Below are 23,741 nucleotides of genomic sequence, written 5' to 3' on the forward strand. Positions count from 1 at the left end.
TTCAGTTATACAGTCAGACATTCATTGCTGTTATTCCATTAATAGTTTTTAAAAAAGGACTTTACATGTATTCTGTATGTTAATATTTCCTAAATCTTGCAATGTAAGGCATTATTGTAAAAGATCAGTTTAAAATGCATTAATCGGTCATTATTTACAAAGTATAATAACACCATATATGACAGATTAAGCTACACTCACCGCTACAGTTTCGAATGGCTTGAACACAGATCACAATCACACAGATTCCCAAAGCTGCTCCCAGATAGAACACAGTGGGATCCACAGGACAGGCTGTAAGATATTAGAATATGACACTACTGTATATTTACATTCATAGAAGTGTTGGAGTTTCCTAAAGCAGCCATAAATACCAGCTCAACTCCTCAAACAGGGATTTAAACCCCTGGCTGTAATGTTACCCTCTATAATACTTCATAGATGAAGTCATATGCAAAAGTTTGAACACATCTGGACAGATGACATGTTTTGTGGACGAAACATAATTTGACCAACTATGAGGCCTCTTGGGCCGGCTGCCTAAGTGACATTACACCACAGCTACATGGCTGCCTGGGCTGCCCACTTGGATGACGCTGCATTGTACCTAAGGGGTGCCTGGACTGATGGTGTTCAAATGCTGGAAAAATGTTCTGCCTTAGTGGCTGAGGACATTTTCAGCCTTGAAAGCTACCCTCAAAGAAAGGACTCTTTCTGGGCTAGCAAAGTGGTACCATGGTTATTGAAATCCCCCTTAGCTAAGGATGCTGCGGATGATGATGATCATAAGGAACTGAGGGTTTACGGTATTTAAGCATTCCACATAGTCTGGCATAAATCCCTATTTCGGCTTACTGCTAATGTTATATTTGGAAGTAGAACCAATTTTGCCATAATATTCTGCCACATGACGATTTCTAAAATAGAATATTTATCATTTTATTGGTAGGATTTTAAACGCTGTGGTGATGCGTGAGGGTTATTAAACAAACCTCTGAAAATGCTGGTACTGCACCACAGTAGAGTGGTGAAGAGCAGCATAGCAAATTGAACTTAAACTGACCTCTAAGCTCAGTTCACAAAAGAAATGTAGAAAAACTTAAAAAAAAAACACTTACTCAGTTCTACTGCTGTTCCATTCCCAAAAATGATCTTCCCACAAGCAGCCACAGCGCAGTAGTAAGTTCCAGTATGGTTGTGGTCACGGATGTTCTTAGAGAACTCATACAGAGAGCAGCTTGTAGAAGAGCTGATCTCACACTGACGGCTGCTGCTGTTCTGATGAGTGTAAATGATTTCAGGAAAGGATTGTCCTGCAGCAGCTCTGAACCAGAGCACTCGGAGATCTGCTGCTCTGATCTCAGAGAGGACTGTGCACTGCAGAGTGACCGGCTCTCCTGGAGAAACTGACCCCCGTACTGGAGTTTGGAGCACTGATATGTCTGACTGTCCTGGAAAACATAATAAAGACAGTGTAAGAAATTTTCTACTATCAATGCCAACAATGTATTTAATACTGGCTTCGTATGATTTTAAATACTCTCAATGCATTAATATGACTTATTAAAAAGACATTTTACATAAAAGCAACACTGACAACAATAAATCAATTATATCACCTGTTACAGCCAAGAATGTAGCAGTAGAAAAGTCCATCCGATTCTGTCTGTCCAGCCCACAGAAGTACATTCCTTCATCTTCTTTAGTAACAGGTTCAATCCTGAGAGAAATGCCATTCACTATTCTGTCTATTTTAAATCTTGTTTGTTTGAAACGTGGTGACATTACTGGGTCCTTATCTTTAAACTTTGATCCCACTTCCAGTGGAACGTGCTCCAGTCTTTGTTTGTACCACATCCTAACACCTACACTAGAGTCATCTACAAATGTGCAGGTGATAGTGACCTCTTTACCAGGCTCAGCTGAGATGACTACTGGCTCTGAATTTCTCACTGCTGGAACAGAGTCTATAAAACAAAGTTTACTTTCAGTCAGTTCAAAAAATGTGGATTAATTTTAAAACAAGCATAAGTAACAATAATAAACACAAAGATAGATATTTTTTTTAATCATTGAACTTCATGAAACTTACATATCTTGTAGAGAAGTAAGATGATAATCGCAGCTTGAGCCATCATAGAAAAAGCAACAGCTATAACCTGAAGGCAAATATGTAGGCAAGGACGGAATTAAAGCACCAAACTGCGTTAGCCTGGGGTCTTATACTGAAGCTCATTGGCTGGTAAAAGTCACATGGGTCTTTCTGTCTGCTTGACTTGATCTGTTTGGCCATAAAAAGTACTCTGGGCTCTGTTTGAGCTCTTATCAATAGTTTTGGTTGTCATAGTCTTATATTTAATAGCAGCTGTCATAAGCTCTCTATAGAGAAGCCGTCATATATGAGCAGCTCAGAATATCTGCCTGTGAAGGTTTTTATTGTAGAATAAAGAATGTAGGATTGTTTTGGTTTTCAGTTGTGCTGTTAGAGATTTACTTCCCTTCAACTACTTCCATCCTTGTAGACAATGTATTTCTCATATATTGCAAAAGACCATATGGCCATTTACTTTTATTTAGTCTCCCTTCGTTTGAGTAAGAGTTGGCCTTAGATTGCAATTCATTTTGTTTTCAATTTGTTCTATTTTATTTATTTAAATCTTCATTAAGTGCTTAATAACTAAATAACTAATATTTTACTGAATGAATATTGTAATGTCACCTTGTATAGATGGCAAAGCCAAAAACTAGAAAACCTGAGATAAAACATTTAACACGTTTATATGGTATTAAAAATAATGCCATTAATAAATAAAAAAGGTCCAGTACCAGGCAAATTTCACCAGCCAGGCATTTATCAACATGAGAATTAAAACCACTAAACCAAACTCGCTATCATGTTGTTGCTCATCATTATGATAAGGTTTATGAAATATACTGACAGTAATTCAGTACTAATATAAAAGACAGATGTATACTATGGTGGGAGATTGAAACAGGAATGATATGGTTGTTGTCAGAACAAAACCCTTTATCTCTAAAGCAGTAACTTTATAAGAGACAGAAAAAAAAATATCAGGCAACTTTTATATCAATCAGTTCATCATGAAATATGTTTATTATCATTATCATCACTTTTATTTATATAGTGCCTTTCCCACGCTCAAGACGCTTTCCAATCAGAAAGTAACAAAATGCGTAATCAGCAATACCTAAATACACAACACAGAACACACACACACACACACACACACACACACACACACACACACACGCACAACTTCATGGTACCCACAGGTAGCGGGGGTGGGGGTTTCTCTGACCATGGTATAGAGTCATTTCATTGGCATGGAAGGAGTCCTTAGTCCTGCAACTACATTGCATCACACAGGAGCCCAAAAGCCTCAAAGACCAAAAATGTCCTTAGCTACAAAGAGCTAGCATATTCCCGCAGCCAAACACCGTCAGTCCAGGCAGCCTCATAGGTGCAACGCAGCATTACCCAGGTGGATGTCACAGGCAGCCAAGTAGGTGTGATGTAGCGCTGCTGAGGCAGCCAACCTGAGAGGCCTTCTAGTGCTACTGTAGTGCTGCTCATGCAGCCAAACACTAGCAGTCCAGGCAGCCCCACAGCTGCAGTGACCTGTCAATCAAGCAGCCAGTCCAGGCTGTGATATCACTTCAATCAGGTCGCTTAATCGGCCAGGCTGCATCAGACCACCAGCCCAAGAGTCCTCTGAGCCATACTTGGAAAATCAGGTTTAAAAAAAAAAGTGGTGTGGTTTGATATGATGACAAACTCCTCACTGTGCTAGTGTGTTTACAGTGGAACACAAACAAGCCCATGAACACACACATCTTTTTACTCTACATTACCAAGGGGAGAAAACAAGTCTCAGTAAGAAGCTGAAAACTCTGCCCTGTGACCTCAAAGAATAAGTGAAAAAAATGATTTAATATATTTTTTCATGTAAAATATATGTTGTCTAGACATTGTAAGATGGTTTAAACAGTTAAACAACCTCATCTTTCAAAAAACACTAAAACGTGACCTCTTGAAGAATTAGAGCTTCCTCTGTGTCACCAAGTCTGTTCACCTATTCAGAACCAAATAAATAATAAGAAGGTTATATTTATATTCAGCAAGCAACCTGCAACCACCTGAAATTTGAAGAGTATTTATTTGGCTGCTAAAAGTCATACTTTGTAAAGTAAAAATAATAATAAGTAAATATCACAATGTTGATTTCCTACAGTGAACACACTTCTGCACACTTTAATAAACAATTACTGTTTATATGCTCAAACACATTGAAAAACCTAATAAATAACAAAACATTGACTTGTGAATAGCTATGGCATTTTTTTTGGATATGTCAAAGTCAACAAACAAATCGAACACTATTAACAGAAGTTTTTAAACGTAGATAAACAGGTGGAGCATGAATTCAGTTTCAAGCTATCAATAATAATCTCTAAAGGCCTGAAGAGCAACCACAGCCTGAAATACGTCTTCTACAGCCTCATGAACTCAATATCAGACACCATCTGAGCGCATGCTTGCCACGTTTAAATGTCTAAAGTGACCACAAATTCTGATCCTTCAGAGACCTGAAACTAGACGTTTATTTTTCAGTCGTGCAACCACAGTTGTGAGTAACCACAGACTCTAAAACTGCTCTCACTCAGCTCCTTCAGAGGACTGACAGTTCATATCAAACTAGACTGGACTTTATTTGCTTAGGTTAACTTCCATAACTTTGTGGAGGCCACATTTTATTTTACTTTTCTCCCAGTATGTTAAACAAAGCAAATAAACAGTAACTGTGTATATTGATCTGTTCTCACTACAACCTGAAACACGTCTTCTACATTTCCATTGAGAGCGAACAATATCAGACATCTGAGCTCATTAATGTGTTTGTCACACATCTGACTGATCACACACCCTAAAACTGCTCTCGCTCGGCTCCTTCAGAGAACTGACACTTCATACCAGACCAGACTGCTTTTTTTAAGTCATGCAGTTTTGATCTCAGAGCAAAGTGAAGCACATGATTGTAGATCCTGACTGAAATCAGCACAAACACAAATAAACAGATACAGATTACAAAGCTGACAGTAACAGAAAACATCCCCAAACTTCACTTCTGCTGCTACAAGAGAAGAGAGTCCAGTGAGTCAGTGATTGTTGGGGTCAGTAACGGAGAAGTATCTGACTTCAGAGTAAACACTGTGTCCAGAGCGTCCACTCTTCATTCTCAGGCTTTTGGCTGCATAATTCAGCTCCACAGCTGTAGAGTCCTGTAGAGATGAATATGAAATATTAAAGGCTGAAGATTAGAGAACTCTATAAGAATTAAACACCGTCAGTGTGGATGAGAGAACATGTAGTACCTGACTAGCTTTGTTCTCCACCACCGAATCATGATCTCTCCCTATGATGGACTAAAGAAAGATCACAGTGTCATATTTAGAGTTTAGATCAGAGAATATGACCTCAGTGCTGGTCACTTTTAGTTACAGTCAGTTTGCACAAGCCCAATTAATAAAAAATGAATCATTATTTTACTCATTTTCATTATTAGGGCTCATATAATGGGCCTCATTCACTAAGCAATCTTAAGATGAAATTTCTTCTTAAAACTCTCAAGATTCTGACAGTCATTAATGTTTTCTTATTTGAAACTTTATCTTTAGCCCACTAATAGTAATAATACACTTTATTTATTCATACTTTTATGTTCATATTTTCATGTCACATCTAGAAAGGCAAATAAAAGCAAGCACACAAAAAAATAAAAGCAAGAGAACATAAAAATTGAAAAATCTAAAAGTAAATTATTTTAATTGTAACAAAAATACATATAAAATCAGCATAAATATAAATTCAGAATGAAATGAAGACAAAGGACTAGATTAAGATTAAGATTAAATGCTGTTCTTCCATTAATAGTTTTTAAAAAAGGACTTTACATGTATTCTGTAAGTTAATATTTCCTAAATCTTGCAATTTAAGGCATTATTGTAAAAGATCAGTTTAAAATGCATTAATCAGTCATTATTTACAAAGTATAATAACACCATATATGACAGATTAAGCTACACTCACCGCTGCTGTTTCGAATGGCTTGAACACAGATCACAATCACACAGATTCCCAAAGCTGCTCCCAGATAGAACACAGTGGGATCCACAGGACAGGCTGTAAGATATTAGAATATGACACTACTGTATATTTACATTCATAGAAGTGTTGGAGTTTCCTAAAGCAGCCATAAATACCAGCTCAACTCCTCAAACAGGGATTTAAACCCCTGGCTGTAATGTTACCCACGATAATACTTCATAGCTGAAGTCATATGCAAAAGTTTGAACACATCTGGACAGATGACATGTTTTGTGGACGAAACATAATTTGACCAACTATGAGGCCTCTTGGGCCGGCTGCCTAAGTGACACTACACCACAGCTACATGGCTGCTCGGGCTGGCCACTTGGATGACGCTGCATTGTACCTAAGGTACCAAAGTGGTACCATGGTTATTGAAATCCCCCATTAGCTAAGGATGCTGTGGATGATGATGATCATAAGGAACTGAGGGTTTACGGTTTTTAAGTGTTCCACATAGTCTGGCATAAATCCCTATTTCGGCTTACTACCAATATTATATTTGGAAATAAAGCAAATTATGCCATAATATTCTGCCACATATTAATTTTTAAAATAGAATATTTATCGTTTTACTGGTGGGATTTTACACACTGTGGTGATGCGTGCAGGATATTAATCAAACCTCTATAGATGTTGGTACTGCACCATAGTAGAGTGGCGAATAGCAGCAAAGATAATGGAATTCGAACTGACCTCTAAGGTCAGGTCTCAAAAGAAATGTATACAAACCTGAAAAAAAACACTTACTCAGTTCTACTGATGATCCACTGCCTAAAATAATCCTCCCGCAAGCTTCCACAGCGCAGTAGTAAGTTCCAGTATGGTGCTGGTTGAGGATGTTCTTGGAGAAGTTGTACCGACAGCTTTGTGTAGAAGAGCTGATCTCACACTGACGGCTGCTGCTGTTGTGAGTGTAAATGATTTCAGGAAAGGATTGTCCTGCAGCAGCTCTGAACCAGAGCACTCGGAGTTCTGCTGCTCTGATCTCAGAGATGACTGTGCACTGCAGAGTGACTGGCTCTCCTGGAGAAACTGACCCCCATACTGGAGTTTGGAGCACTGATGTGTTTAACTGCCCTGGACAATGTAATATATACAGTTTTAGAATAACACTGACATATCAGTATGATAACATTATAATAAAAGTAAAACAATGAAACAGCAATGAGTCTATTATGCATCTAAAGTGTGACAGTGACATGTAAGGGATATTAAAAAACTAAGCATCAGTTTTGTACTAGAATTGATATTATTAAGGTCAGTAGCAACAAAACATTTTAGAATGGCTTCTAAATGGATTTTTAAAAATAAATACATTTTACATGTTCAAAACAATGAATACAATAAATTAATTCTATTACCTGTGACCGCTAAGAATGTAGCAGTAGAAAAGTTCATCGTTTTCTCTCCAGCTGCTGCACAGAAGTACATTCCTTCATCTTCTTTAGTGACACGTTCAATACTGAGAGAAACGCTTTGAGCTGTTCTTTCTATTTTAAATCTTGATTTGTCAAAAGGAGCTGAAATTATTGAATCCCTAGTTTTAAACTTTGATCCCACTTCCAGTGGCGCATGCTCCAGTCTTTGTTTGTACCACATCCTGACATCTGCATCTGAGTCAACTACAGGTGGGCAGTTGAGAGTGACCTTTTCACCAGGAGCTGCTGAGACGACCAACGGCTCAGAATTTCTCACTGCTTGAGCAGAATCTATAAAGAAAAGTTCAGTCTATTCAACCAAAGTTCCGTCAATAAGAAAAATATGGATGCAAATTAAAACAAGCAGAATTAACAATAATACATGTAAGAACAGTTTTCAGTAACTTTATGAAACTTACATGTCTTGTAGAGAAGTAAGATGATAATCACAGCTGGATCCATCATCAGAAAAAACAACAGCTATAACTTGAAACTTGAAGGCAAATATGAAGGTAAGGGTGTAACTGAGTAAAGCTTCAAACTGCATCAGCTTCTGGGGTCTTATACTGAACCCCATTGGCTGGTAAAAGTCACATGGTTCTGTTTGTCTGCTTGACTTGATCTGTTTGGCCACAGCAATGGTCCTTTTTTATTATTCTTGTTTCTACTTTTATTATTAATAGTTTTGGTTCCTGAAAAACATTCTGTGATCTTACTGACTAAAAGACTAATAGCCTCTGTAGGAAAACAGGCACATGTAAGAAAGCCACTATATTCTCTTCGCAAGGTTTAAAGGCCTGATCTGTTGTTTAATAAGAAATTATCTAAAAATAAAAAGACTGTTTTGGTTCTGTTGGAGAAATTCAGTTCCCTCTCAGGAGGACACAGTCATGGTCCGAGAGGCCTGTAGAAAGTAACTTACGTACGTTCGCCAATTGAAGAGTCATATTACAGTCAAGTGAGGCAGTTGTCCTGTCTGACCTTTCCACAGTAAATGATAACTATTGATCACATTCACAAGACGTCAATATGTTCCTTATACTGTAAATGTATCTCTGACCATTCTGTTTACCTCCGTCTACTTACAGAATGACTGTACCTGTTTGTCTGTCCAAGGGACGGCCTTAGACTGAGATTTCTCATTTATTTCTATATTCAATATTAACAAAATCATCAGATCTTTGCCTTGTGGAAACAAACAGGTTTAAAGATGATGCCTTAAAATAATATTTTATATAAAGGTAAGTAATAAGTCCAGGTAGCAAATTACAAAGCTGAATATATGAGATAGTAACATTAACAGTACAGTACCATATTGAGTAAAATTAAGTGTTGAAATAATCATCTACAGATATTAATTTACAGTCTGATTTTTAATGAGAATGAATAAAGACATGCTGTGTAGGAAATGCTTATTGTGTTTGGTGATACGCACCGACATTAATTTAGCACAAATATGTAATAAAGTATTAATCAAATATCATAAGTAGACATCTACTTTTCATTTCAGAATATTTTATTGCAATTATTTTAAAGACACATTTTAAACATTTACACTTCACACACGCCATTGCCTGTACAATATGTAAACATGGCCTTATTATATGGAAGCACAGCAAGTTATGAAACACGATTACATGCATTTATAGTTAGGATTAAATTCCAAAGCATACAGTATTTCAGCATTGAAAAATTTATATCTATTTCATTTTTTAAAAGTTATTATTTCCTCCAGTTATTCTTGGTTGAGTTCAAATGGGCATTCAGTTAAAAGGGCATTAATATTGTTTCAAATCCAAATAAATATATTTCCATCTGAACATGTGTATATATATATATATATATATATATATATATATATATATATATATATATAGCTGATATCCATTTTTGTTGTTTTTGACCAAATAAATTACCCAAAAAGACCAAAATAATCCAGTTCCATTGACTTACATTAAAAGTAAAGTACATTTTAAATTTTGCTGTAAAATTTGTATGTTGGACAGGTTAATGTTTGATGATTTTAATGTTTGATAATGTTGATACTGAGGTTTTCTTCCAACAACAGTGATATACAGATTTTAAACTGGTGTACTTTCAATACCATAAGATGCCATTTAAAGCATCAGTAATAATCTCTAAAGGCCTAAAGAGTGAAAACAGCTTTACTTTAAATTAATTATATGGAAATTGTCACTACTATCTTAAACACCTCTCCATCTAATATCAGACACCATCTGAGCTCATGACCGTTTGCCACACATGAGATGTGTCAGTAACCACAGACTCTAAAACTGCTCTCGCTCAGCTCCTGCAGAGAACTGACGCTTCATACCAAACTGGACTGTTTTTTTTTTTTTCCCATGCAGTTTTGATCTCAGAGCAAAGTGAAGCACATGATTGTAGATCCTGACTGAAATCAGCACAAACACAAATAAACAGATACAGATTACAAAGCTGACAGTAACAGAAAACATCCCCAAACTTCACTTCTGCTGCTACAAGAGAAGAGAGTCCAGTGAGTCAGTGACTGTTGAGGTCAGTAACTGAGAAGTATCTGACTTCAGAGTAAACACTGTGTTCAGAGCGTCCACTCTTCATTCTCAGGCTTTTGGCTGCATAACTCAGCCCCACAGCTGCAGAGTCCTGTAGAGATGAATATGAAATATTAAAGGCTGAAGATTAGAGAACTCTATAAGAATTAAACAGAGTCAGTGTGGATGAGAGAACATGTAGTACCTGACTGGCTTTGTTCTCCACCACCGAATCATGATCTCTCCCTATGATGGAGTAAAGAAAGATTATGCTGAGTGTGTTTACAGGCATTTAAAAATCCAACAACTAAAGAAAAACAGAGTTTGTCAGTAATCCGATCAACACATTTCTGATCGGATTTGATCAGATTCGTTCTGCCCAAATGCAAAACTCAGAAGAGGACAAAATATTTATTTATTTTAATTAATTAATTAATTAATTTATTATTATTTATTAATTTATTTATCAATGGTGAAATCTCGCATTGTACCACGAGCCCTTCGAGCTACAGCTCGGCTTGACCCGCCATCCTTCAAGGCGCGTGGAAGACAAGCATCGAGAATGTTCTCTGTACTGGCGCCCAGGTGGTGGAATGAACTCCCACTGGCTGTCCGTACAGCAGAGTCTCTTGCTGTCTTCAAACGCAGACTGAAGACTCATCTCTTTACACAGCACTTAAATCAGCACTGATTTATAATCTGCACTTATATTTTATTGTATTGCACTGTGTATTGTAATATATTGTACTGTATTTTATTGTATTGCATTGCATTGAATGGCACAGAGTTCTGGTCTATCTACCCTGACTTTTTGTTTCTAGCAGTATCTGAGCTCAGGCCTGTCTTTTTCTCTAACCTATTGGTAACTAGCAAAGATACTTTCTCTAGATAGACAAAGCACTTCTTGTAAGTCGCTCTGGATAAAAGCGTCTGCTAAATGCTGTACATGTAAATAAATGTAAATGCAATTTTATTTTAATTTATTTATTTGGCACTGTTAGTGTAGCATTGTAGTTACGCAACGTTTCAAAACACATAATCATTAATTATTTACAAAAGCACAATACCACCATGTATAACAGATTAATCTACACTCACCCCTGCAGTTCTGAATGGCCTGAATGCAGATTACAATCACACAGATTCCCAAAGCTGCTCCCAGATAGAACACAGTGGGATCCACAGGACCCTCTGCAAGATATAAATGATCAAAGCACTGTTATATTTATTTTATAAGTTCAAAGTAAACACAGACTGTTACATGTTACTGTATCACCATGACATTAATATAACTTAGCAGCATCACTAAAACAGTAAGGAAAGTGGTCAGAGCTTCAGTTCTATCATAAATGTTGCTAGAATAAAAATGTAGATGCAATTTCCTGTATTGTATGCCAAAATGCTGTTCACTGTAATTCCAATGATGTCCAATTTATGATGACATCTAAGTTAAAAATTTCAGCCCACATGGCTCCAGAATACTGACAGATTTGGAATAAATTTAGAATTTGCTTGGAATTTTCCGTTATTGGAATATTGCTCAATGGCCAACAGTTTTACTGCACTTAACGTATACAGGTAAACAACGCAAAGCAGCTAAAGAGGCTTACTCAACTGTATTGATGCTCCATTACCAACAATGATCTTCCCACAAGCAGCCACAGCGCAGAAGTAAATTCCAGCATCAGAGTGGCTGAAGTTGTTCTTGGAGAAGTTGTACACAGAGCTGTGTGTAGAAGAGCTGATCTCACACTGACGGCTGCTGCTGTTCTGATGAGTGTAAATGATTTCAGGAAAGGATTGTCCTGCAGCAGCTCTGAACCAGAGCACTCGGAGATCTGCTGCTCTGATCTCAGAGAGGACCGTACACTGCAGAGTGACCGACTCTCCTGGAGAAACTGACACCCATACTGGAGTTTGGAGCACTGATATGTTAAACTGGGGTTTACGTGGTCGATACAAGCAGACATAAGAATTTAGTGAATATTGGCTTTTCAGTCACACATTAGACTGTAAATTATTAAATATTAACATTTTTTTTTCAAAATGCAGCAATATTGAAGCACTACAAACAGGGTATTGTGGTAATCAATTGGCTTTTTATTTATACAATATATCATTATGATACACACAAGCGCAATGTAAACACTGAAAATTCAATACAGTGTCAATTTGATTGACATCATAAAAAATTGAGTATAATAAAATTAACTGTACAAACATTTCATATGAGTTTTCTATTGTTGTAAAGTTCTACATGAGTGTATATGTGAGACAAAAATGATGTACAAAACAGTCAATTTATTACCTCTCACTGCTAAGAATGTACCATTAGAAAATGTAATGGTTTTTTCATCTCCTTTTCCACAGAAGTACATTCCTTCATCATCTTTAGTAGTTTGTTCAATAGTCAGAGAAAAATGCTGGTTTATTTTGAATCTGATTTTTGAGTCTGATGAAAGAGTGGGGTTCTCTAGAGCCTAACTTCACTGCCACTTCCTGAGGTTCCTGTCCTGATCTTTGTTTGTACCAAACCCAATTATTTTGAGAAAACTTTTCTACAAATTTGCAGTGTAAAGTAACAGGTTCACAAATGATGCCTCAGAAAGATCCCCAGTTTGAGCAGAACCTATAAAATAGAATCAGATCAGAGCTCAGCTGACAAAGACAGTAGTAGATGATATTTCAACATACGGTAAATAATAAACCCAAAATATAAGAGTAAATGAAGATCTAAACCTCCTAAACTTACGTATCATGTAGAGATGCAAAATCAGCATCCAAATCAGAGCCATTGTGTTAATATGAAGCTGTTCTTGCTTGAAAGAAACTGGAAAGGAAGTAATTAACTACAGCAGCACACTGTATGAGCTGGCTGGGCTCAGGAGACTGAGCTCATTGGCTGTAACAGGGTCTTTTTCCTGTCTGCTCTTCTTTTTTACTCGTGTTTGGCTACAAAAAGTTCCTTAAAAAGCCTCTTAAAGCTCCAGCAGAAAGTTACCACATGAAATACTAATAAATATGTACATTACATGATGAATGAAAAAGTGTTTAAGAACAGTTTTGAAAAAATGTTTTGGACTAAAATGTATCTTTGTAAATAAGTTCATGGTGAGGTGGTACACACTGGGCTCTAAGACATCTTTGTAGCAGTTATATATAAGATGAAGTCTTATTCCATTATCAGTTTTAAATTTGAATGACTTCAAAATACTTTCTCTACTGAGCATGAAGCAAGCAAAGTGCTGCCACTCTACTCTGTTGATGTAAAAGCTCTTTCTGCTGATTCTGTACATTCTGTAGTTTGTCTAAACTCTTTTCGGAGATGCCAGTAAATAATGCATTACAATAATCCAAACAAGAGAAAACAAACACATTAGTCAACTTATTAATATCGGGTGAGATGAAGTCCTGATCAACATTTTTTTCTTCAGTTAAGATTCACATCAGCCAGCCTGAAAGACTTTGTTTACATGTCAACAATTTAATTACTTTGAAAGTTTGAAAAAAAGGTGGAATTCAACAAAAATCAAAAGTAGGATTTTAAAAAACAAGACCAAAATTGATCTAAAGCAGGCAGGGCAAGAAAGGCGTCACAGAAATATTATTTTAACCATTTTAGTAAAAATCTGACACTGTAAACTCTTGTGTTTCTTGTTTAATAAGATTACTTTTATTTATTATCATGAGTTTGATGATCAGAGTCCATATTTAGAAAGAGTTTTAAAATGTCTGATTTCATTCTGATTTCAAGTTCATTTTGTTTGGTGGTTCACACCATCTTCAATAAAGTTTCTCAGCTTTGACCACAGAGAAGGCAGCAGATTAAGTGACCAGCAAAAAAAAAAACAAACCTATTCTCTGCTGATCAAAGTGGGTGTAACATGAAAAATGATGAATTAAGAAGTCTTTTTGGCTGTTATGGTATGTTATACAGGCAGACAAATGAAATAAATAAAGTCACAAGCATTTTTGAAGCACTGAATTTTTTTTTTTCAGAAAATAAATTTGATGTACATTTACCTTCTGACTGCAGAGTAACTGAAGTACCAGTACCAGGGACTGGTGGAGCAGGAAACAGTCTTGGGCTGAGAAGCCTGTAGAAAGTAACTTGCGTATGTTCACCTATTGAAGGGACATATTACAATCAAATGAGGCAGCTTTCCTTTCTAACCTTACCACAGTAATTAATAATTATTGATCACATTCACAAGACAATGATGGTCACACTCATGAGTCAGTAGCATGTTCAGTTATCAGCATTTTATTTCCTTATAGAAGTTTACACAAGCATCTTGTGAAACCTGTGTGTATTTCAATCACTCACTCACTAACTCCCTCACCCACTCACTCACTCACTCACTCACTCGCCCACTCACTCACTCACTCACTCACTCACTCACTCGCCCACTTACTCACTCACTTACTCACTCACTCACCTACCCACCTACTTACTCAGTCAATTCGTTATCCAAACTAAGACTTTCCACAAGAGGGAGCTTTTAGCTCTTAAGTAGGTTTCTGATTTTTATCATTCATATTAGATTTTGCCAGAACTTTCACCAAACCTCACTTTAAAAAAATATTTTTTTTAAATATTTTTTATACACAATTGTATTTTACATTTTTCTGCTAATTTTCTTTATTTATATGTTTTGCTGAGTTTAACATACTGGAAAACATAAAATATTAATTGTACTACAAAGACTTTTGCACAGGCATGGTAAACCTATGTACAGATATGATGGAGCTTTACAGTAAATGAAAATTATTGTAAAATGGAACGTTTATTCCATTTTCCCCCTCTGCTATTAAAGGTTGTTAAAAAAATGTTTACCTTAACAAATGATGATGAAAATATGATGATTACCTGTCACAGTTAAGAAATTTCCTGTGGAAAACTCATTAATGTTCCCTTGAGATTTTCCACAGAAATATATTCCTTCATCATTTGTAGTAGCAGGTATAATATGCAGTGAAAAGCTGCTCTTGGTTGCCTCCAGTGAGATTCTGGTTTGAAGCTTGAGTTGCGAATAAATGTATGCACCTCCTAGCACTGTTCCCACCAGCTGACGAGTCTGGCCCAGTTTATATTTATACCAAAACAACCGCTCTGGACTGTATTCCTCAAATGTGCAGTGACGTGTAGCAGCTTCACCAGCTTTAACTGATAAAAATGGCTTCTGATGAAGATCTACAGCTCAAACAGCACCTATAAAATGAAATTAGGTCAGGTTTAACTCACTTAGGAGACATAAGTTTAAGAAAAACTTGTAAAAAGTACCTATTCTGTAAAGACTGACAATAAGAATCCAGATGGGAGTTATTTTCATAAAATGCTTTGGATTTTTAGAAGTGAAATGTTTAAAAGGAAGTCAGAAGGTGCTTCTGCTGTGCTGCAGAAGTTCATTTGAACACCAGAAGTTCCCTGGGGACCTCTTTATGGGCTTAAAGTGTCATCAACTCTGAAAGAGCCAGTGAATACCTTTATTCACAGAGAAAGAACTTGATTTGAAGTCAAAATACAGGTGTACTTACTATTTTATAAAAAAGCCAGGACTTTGTTTACAAACACAGTTTTCAATTATTTCAATAGTAACAAAATATTCTAGGTAAAGATCAGTTTCATTGGGTCTTTCACTGTAGTTATGTGTTCTTAATGTGTTATTAATGTGTTACCACAATACAGTTTAATGCCACTAATTTTCTTAATGCTGTCAACACATTTGACTCTTTAAAACATCTCTAGTTCCAGATTAAATGAGAGAGAGAAAGAAAGAGAGAGAGACAGAGAGACAGAGAGAGATAGACAGAGACAGAGGGAGGGAGAGAGAGAGAGACGTAGAGGGAGGGAGGGTAAGAGATAGAGATTGAGGGGGGGGGAGAGAGAGAGAGAGAGAGAGAGAGAGAGAGAGACAGAGAGACAGAGAGAGAGAGACAGAGAGAGAGAAAGAGAGAGAGAGAGAGAAGGAGGGAAGGAGATAGAGATAGGGAGAGAGAGAGGTAGGCCTACAATGTCAGAGGAGTTGAAACATCTCGTCACTTTTGCTCCCGTTGTTCATCAGTGATGAAAATTTGAAACTGTGTTCTTTTTTCTTTCGCGATTTTATGTTTTTTATTAATTTAATTTCGTGTATCTGGTGATGGAGAGTGTCTTCATGCACTTTGCCATGTTAAAGAATGAATAACATGGTTTGGCACTGCTTAAATTTTATATCACACTACAAGATCCTTCAGTCAACAGGCATATAAGTCTAGAATAATCATAAAACATTCTGGAAATATTGTGTAATAAATGAATAGTTTATATCAGCCTATATGTTGTAGGCTTGGCCATACAGGTGGCTACATGCACAGGCTCACAGTAGATGCGCATCCACCTGAAAACAGACTCTTTGTGTTGTTTGTTGTTGTTGTTTGTTAGTTTAGAACATGAGTACATGTTTTATGCGTTGTTCTGTGTTGGTGAGTGAGTTTATTGGGGGTGTTGCGTGTCACAGTGAAGCCTGTGCTAATACAGAGCACTTCTCTCAGTGGAGTCATGGCCTCCTCTGTGTCTTACTCACCACCATCACTACAAGTGTTGCAAGACTCTCACAATCTCAGTAGTTTATGGTCAAAGACATGCCTGCGACATCAGGCGCCTTCAGCTACTGCTTCCTCTCTTTGTTTTGAAAGATCGTTATCTACTGCAGCTTTTAGACTCTAACCACAGAATCAGTATGAGGGTCCACACTTTGTTTTTACCAGTTTTCCGCACACAGAACCAGTGTTTCAATAGAAGCTTCTGAAAGAAAAGCAATTAGAAATTAAGTTTAATAATTAAAGTGTATCACAGAGCAAAGGACTGTAAAATGCAAAGAAGCTTATTACAATGTCAATAAAATGCTAAGTGTGTCTAATACTATAAAGAAGTGATATGAGAGCTTGATAGTAATGACCTAGTACTGTTAATAATCCTGAAAGGGAAATCAAAACAAGTAAAAAAATCATTAAGCCATTGCGAGTCTTGACTTAATCATGATGTTGTAGTATAATTAGTAGTAAAATGTTCACTTTCTAGTGGACACACAAAGAAGCAATTGATCAGTAACAAGAAACCAGTAGATTATTAACAGATAATTATTTCAATAGTACTGTCTAGTTACACGAGTAAACACACATATCAGTTAAGTATCAGTGTAATAAGCAGCAGTTAGTTCATTAGTTAATGAGCAAATGATGCATTGAATGTATATCAAATGAAACTGAACAGCATTGTCACTCACTAATTACTAAGTATTTAAACAGTGAGTAATAACTATTGTCTAATGACCAGTTAAGTAAAATATGACTATTGAATATTTGTTTCAACATATAATTATCAGATAAATAATATAATGAAACTGTCCAATATGTTAAACCAACATTTGAAAACTAACTTTTACAGAAAAAGCCTATATTTAAGTGTTCTCATTAGAGAATGTGTTATCTTCACTTACAAATTCAATAAAATGCATTATTTGCCGAGGTGTGTTCTAAGTTTTGCATATGACTGTATTAGAAAACCATCAAAATATGTTGACAAAAAATAACCAAGTGGCAATACAAGGGGTCCAAGCACCCTATCTGCTTAATAAGGTCTAATGTGTCAGATACTCCAACCTAGAAAAACACACAATTTGACCATTTTACACAGGGAGGCAAAGGTAGTGTTAGGAATCTTATCTAACAACCCTCATTGTTATAGTGTAGGGTGGCAGATGAGATGAAGGATTGAACCCCAGTCTGCAGCACAGGAGACAGACTTGTTACCCACTACACTATACTAACCACAGATGTCACAGAGGGGCTTTTTTGCAGACATAGCATAAAGCACAGTCTATCACAGTTCATTAAAATATTTTATATGTCATGATCATTGATCAAGAGCCTTGAATTAGAGATTGTAAGAGCCTTAAGTAGAGATTGGCCTTTTGACCTTTGCATACTAAGCTGCAGACTTTGAAAATAATAAGTCAAAGTGTCAGACAAGCAGCTCAATTTAAGTTAATTAGCAAAAATGAAAAATAAAAAAAACCCTGAGTCACATGAGACCAGTGAGACTGTTTTACTGATTTTAAGTCTTGTACACTGACTTATTAAGGCCAAATGGGTTCAATTTTGTATGCTGCATCTGAACAATTCATGTAAGTGCGTTACATTTTCAGATGATAAGAACACATTTTTTGAGTAATTTAATTCTGAACTGTTATTGATAAATGTATTATTTATTTTGTGGTGACTATGGTATGCAAAAAAGTTCTCAGTAATTATTTACCTCCAAATGATTCAAATGAAATGATCAGATAAAATGTATGTATATACATATACAAATTTAATACACATATTAAATATTTAATATTATACATATTTACTGCACATATACATTATATTTACTTATATTTAAGCATGTTAAATGCTTGTTGAAATCATTGTGTCATCCTTAAATATAAGTAAACTAAAAAATGCAGTGTGCAAAATTTCATCTTGATCAGATGTACAGATGCTGAGAAACAGCTAGTTAGTTTTTATAGTGCCCCCTATTGACATGTAATTTTGATTTAATGTGAGCCAAGGAATCAGTAGCACCCACAATTATGTCTGTATATCATAGTGTAGGGGGTATGTTAAACACTATGACGTAGCACCCTCTTCAGGCCAATCAGGCTCATCTTATGTGCCTCAGTAGCAGCAATGAGTATTATTTATTGACTGAGTTTCATGTGTGTCTGGCTTATGCTTTAGTTTGTACAACTCATTGGTGAAGAAAAGTAATTTATGAGAATCATAAATTCTCAAAGCAGTTCATAATTGATTTCATCATTAATTATTTAATTCTGTACAATTTTTCTGACACAATCATTTAGGCCAATGACTGAATGACCTCATGAAGACCCTCATCTCTCTGAGGGTTCAACACTGGTAGGCACAATTAATTACTTTTTAAATCAGAATCACAACATGGAGTTTAATTTTCAGTCAGTTGGGCACCTGACTTGTCCTCCTCCACTGCACTGAATGTACAGATGATACAAATAATAAAGACAGAAATTAATGAGTGACTCTGCAGTCATTGACAGAGGAACCCCTTACTGCAGAATACAGAGTGTCTTCTTGTGGCTGTTCTTGTTTCCCTCTTCCTATTTTTGTTTTCCTTTCATGGAAATTTAAGGCTGCACAATTCAGCTCCTCAGCATTTTCGTCCTGCAGGAACAGACATGAGAGTTTAAAGAAGAGCTCTTATATATCTGTATTTTTGAACATGTCATATAGGTAATAATGGCACTAAAGCAATGGCACTAATAATTCAGTTATTAAAATAGACGATACTATTAACTGCATTATAAAACAATCTAACCTATGTGTCACACTGCACATCTAAAAAAAATGTTATTTTGCTGTGACTTTTAAAATCAAATACCAGCCGTGCATATCTTACCTAAATCGGATTGGTAATAACTTTGAAGCATTTGGCTTGCGCACTGTATGTATTATCTACAAAAATATAAATATCATATTGGACTCTAAATTGTTTCTACTTCTTTTACTTAAGGTAGAAGGGAGCACATTTAATAGATTTATTCATGGGATCAGGCATGGGTTTGTGTGAGTCTGCTGATTAGTATCCACCAAATAAGATCCACTAAAACTTCCAATATCTCATTTTTATATTACAATAAAAAACTTGGCTCCTTTCAAATGTATAATGATATTTAACAGGCTACTTACAGGTTTTTGCAGAAATGGCAGGTTTTTGCCCTTTTTCAGAAAAGGCCAATTGTTTAAATGTAATATTTGAAGGATATTTCACCCGTCAGAGCAGAGTAGAGCTTTATACCAGGAAAAAAGGCAAAGGTAAATCCTCCTGTGGACTAACTGATCTATTACTGCACATCTGAAATGGTTTTGCTCTCTGGCACCTTTTGACCAAGTTTCTCTAGAGACTTCAGTAACAACACACAGACAATAAGACTTATTGTATCATCAATTAAATAAGTGTATATTGTGGAACATTTAACCAGTTCTACTGCGGTCACATCCCCAAACATGATCTTCCCATATATTATATATTTTTATATGAAATCTGTGTGTTTTATTGTTTTATATTGTTATTGTAAGGTATTGTACAGTTGGCCTCCTCACAAGTGCTCCAGGCATGTGCTGATGAGTTGAAGGTTGTGGAGGTGAAAGAACGGCAGTCATTGTTCTCTCTGGATTATGGAACAACACTTTTTATTAGTCACTTTTCTTTTTTTTTAGTTGGTGGCCTGAAGGAAAAGACTGTCCTTAGTTTTGGTGGTGGTGGTGCTATCACTGCTCCTGCTCACTCTCCTCACCTTCATTTCTGCTGTAGTTCATATTCATTTGTTTACTTTATTCAGGGGAAACATTCACACTGTCGACTACACTGTAAAGCTGAATATTACATTGTAGTCACTCTGATTATCAGCCAGTGAGAGAGACAAAAGCACCAAAGAGTGAATGAAATCTTTTTTTATTTCATTAAAAAATGATTTTAAACTATTTCTATTTATTTATTTATGTTTTACTTATTTATGCTCCAGGACAGCCCCTGGTTTTCAGCACCATGGAGAGCACAGTCCTGTTTCAGGACCACAGATAGAGACTACATGTACATAAATCTACATATGCAGTGGTCACTATAGACAATATGGACACTCACTACCTGCTTTATTAGAAACCCTTCCACTCACTGAACACTTTATGAGCTTTATCTGCCTTATATATCCACTTTATAGGTGTATAAATACAGACTGGAGATGTAATGATGGTGTGATCAGCTGCACTCTGCTCTGTCCATCATTGGATCAGTGTCTGACCACAGGATCACTGTTGTCCAGATAATATTTGGATGGTGAATCAGTCTCAGGACAGTAGTAGCATTTTCAAATCTGCCGTTTTAGAGTATTAAAGAGTAATGTAAACCTCCACTAGGTGGCACTACACTGTAAGGTACAGAACAGGTTTTTTTTTTTTTAATGCACCAAAGGTACTAAAGTGACCTTAATGTCCAATTATGCAGCTCAAATGAGCTTTAAAGGTTCACTGCATTCACTTTATCAGGGGAAAAGTGCTTCATGGTGTGATTCCAGGGAGCGAGGAGGTGGATGCATATGCGGAGATAAGCGACTTTTATTAAGGGCAAATCCAGGGTCATGGTCAAAACGGTCCAGGTTCAAAAAGCCGATATGGACAGCAAGAGGGACAGACATGACAAAATGAAAACAGAACCTCAGACAAGAACCAAACACCACAAGAATACAATACATCCAATATGATAAATCATATCAAACAACACAAAAACCAGCGAAAACTAAAGGCAAACACGGGGCTTATAAAACACAGACACAAAACAGGTGGCGACAATCAGGGGCAGAGTCACGAAACAAGGGGCTGGACTAAGAACCAAAACAAAGCACTGATGTATGAGGATTTGTTGGAGCGGCAGAGCTTAGTAAAGGCTCAGGTGAAAACTAGAAAACAATGAACACTAGAAAATAAAAGAAAACCAAAAAGAAAGACATTTGATTGTCAGATGCCCGAAGGAGGAAGACTGGAACTAACTGGAATAAATAGAAATTAAACATTAAACATGACGTGTCAAAGACATGAATCCAGAAACTGGTGAGGGCAGGTCAGAGACTCAGGAAGGAAAAGAGAAACATAGGTGAAACAGTATGTTAAAGACTCGAGCAAAATTATCTGTGAATAAGATTCTGCATGAATTTGTCAGGAGATTTGTTGTAATTGCCAGCTGTGAACTATCTTGAGCATCTAAGGTGATGTACTTATTACCAGTTTCAGGTTTATAGCACTAACTATATGCCTTAACTAACCTTTACTAAGCTTTATTGGGAAGCCATTGGCTGGTGGGCAGTCGTGGGCTGGAGGTTAGGGAACTGGCCCTGTGACCTGAAGGTTGCCGGTTCAATCCCCCAGTCCATGACTGAAGTGTCCTTGAGCAAGACACCTAACCCCCAACTGCTCCCCAGGTGCCTAGGACAGGGCTGCCCACCCCTCCAGGCAAGTGTGCTCACTGCCCCTAGTGTGTGTGTATTCACTTCACAGATGGGTTAAATGCAGAGGTGGAATTTCCTGGGCAAAGGCCCAGTGTGACTGCAAGTTTTCATTCCAAACCAGATTGATAGGTACCATTCCTACTTCTTACCACCAGGTGTCATTAATGTATGCTGGTCTTCAAAACTTTGAGTAAACGTTCCTTAACACAGGTTAAATAAAAGCCTCACCGCTTCAGAAAGATTCCATTTGCTATCACTAGTTTCCATATGCAGCCCAAATATTCAACAGAATCAACCTTAATTAAACTCAGGAGCACTTAATAGAGATTAGCAGGAGCCTCCAGTTCACATCAGTATGAAATCAAGACCGATGGGACTGTTTTCCTTAAGCAGGCTGATCACAGTGATCTGATTGCTAGGAAAAGGCTCTCTGCTTCCGCTGGTACAGCCTGATGTTGTGTAACCCTGATGGCCCTGATGTTTTTATTTGTGCTAACTAAAAATGATTTAGCTGATGGTGGTCAATAAAAAAAGGGTTGATTTCAGAACATATTTCAGTTGTTACAGAGTTGTGTTGAAATATACTCTCTGAAGCCAACCTTCCTTTGGGAATCCAAATAACAGCCAATAACAGTGTTTATCTCTTATTGGGAATGTGTAAATGTGAGCATGTGTAGTCAAACTTTTTTTTTCATAGCAGAAAGAAATGAATTATTCATTATTGAAATGGTACAGTGTAGCTGATGATGCATGACAGATGCACGGTGAGACTTACTGCAGGAGCCTGTGGATTTCTGTAAACTGATAAAGTGTAAAGTGGTTTAGAAGTGGAGAGTCAGTCATGGTCAGTTTACTCAAGTTTTACTAGTAACTGCTGTGTTTATGTTTGTTATCTGACTGCGTGACTCACAGATCACAGCATGTTAAATGTCTCTGCACCTTATTCTCACCATCATGTCCAGAAATGAGTGCTGTGTCGATGCTGCACTGTCCTGTCTGTTTACTGTGTCTAATGTCTGTTTAATTTATCGTGTTTATTGTTTATAGCTTATTTTGTTTGTTTGTACACTGTCTGCACGTTAACACTTTGTACTTTGTGTTCCTTGTTGCACCGTGTTGTTCCTGGAGGAACGTCATTTCACTCCACTGTGTACTTGTTCATAGATGGAATGACAATAAAAGCTTCTTGAATTGATGATCAAAAACTGTGCTGTGCATTAATCTTCAGTAGTAAAGGGTGCGGTCTGTTATTTATTTGTTTGTAAAACCTTCTTTTCCATATTTTGATAAAGATGACAGTGGCATCTTAAATGTGTGCTTGATTACTTAAATTAAAGAATGGAATAAAAACTTCTTTAATGAGTTCATGCTCATAAACTTTGCAGTTTTTGAATGGCGAAGCATGAATAGCAGAAGAACTATGCTTTATAGTATGATTTATTGTATGGTTTACATCCCAGGTCAGAAATTTCAGAAGTTCTCGAGAAAAACAAGTAAAATTAGTTAAATCATGTATTTTACATTGGACTCTTTTACCTTTTTCTTCAGCTGGCTA

At 36.6% G+C, this 23,741-nt stretch overlaps 1 pseudogene; it reads right to left on the minus strand.

Moving 5' to 3' along the window:
- Positions 1-3,424: 3,424 nt before the first annotated feature.
- LOC119263825 overlaps positions 3,425-23,741 on the minus strand; it is a 31,223-nt pseudogene continuing 10,906 nt past the window's right edge.

This window comes from Pygocentrus nattereri, chromosome 8 (genome assembly GCF_015220715.1).
Source record: "Pygocentrus nattereri isolate fPygNat1 chromosome 8, fPygNat1.pri, whole genome shotgun sequence".
NCBI classification, from domain to species: domain Eukaryota; kingdom Metazoa; phylum Chordata; class Actinopteri; order Characiformes; family Serrasalmidae; genus Pygocentrus; species Pygocentrus nattereri.